Here is a 724-nt window from a genome sequence, read left to right on the forward strand (position 1 = left end):
GAGTGACACAAATTTAACTTAATTTTTTTCAATGCTATTATTTTTAAAAATAGTTTACCATTCTTGCCAATTTTCAAGGTAATGCATGTTCATTGTAAAAAAAAATAGAAAATACAGCAAAGATGAAGAGGAAAATGAAAATCAACCATATCCCCATACTCAGAGGTAACCAGTATGAACATTTTGGGGTATATTCTTCTAATATATTTCCTATGCTTATGACTACACATATTCTATGCAATTGGTTTTATTCTGTGTATGCTGTTTTGTAGCTTGCTTTTTCATATATCATTCACGCTTTCCAATTTCTTTAAACATTTTTGAGAACACAATTTTTAATTGCTGCCAGAGTGTACATTCCCCTATGTTGGAAAATTAATTTATTCCTTATTCCTTTAGGGATATAGTATGGTTGGCCCTTGAACAACACAGGTGTGAACAGTGAGGGTCCACTTATACATGAATTTTCTTTCACCTCTGTCACCCCTGAGACAAGAAGACCAACACCTCCTCTTCCTTTTCCTTCTCAACCTACTCAATGTGAAGACGATGAGGATGAAGACCTTTATGATGATCCATTTACACTTAATGAATAGTGAATATATTTTCTTTCTTTCTTTCTTTCTCCCTTTCTTTCTTTCTTTCTTTCTTTCTTTCTTTCTTTCTTTCTTTCTTTCTTTCTTTCTTTCTTTCTTTCTTTCTTTCTCTTTCTTTCTCTTTCTTT

Source organism: Colobus angolensis, unplaced genomic scaffold, assembly GCF_000951035.1.
Source record: "Colobus angolensis palliatus isolate OR3802 unplaced genomic scaffold, Cang.pa_1.0 Scaffold101, whole genome shotgun sequence".
Classification (NCBI taxonomy): Eukaryota; Metazoa; Chordata; class Mammalia; order Primates; family Cercopithecidae; genus Colobus; species Colobus angolensis.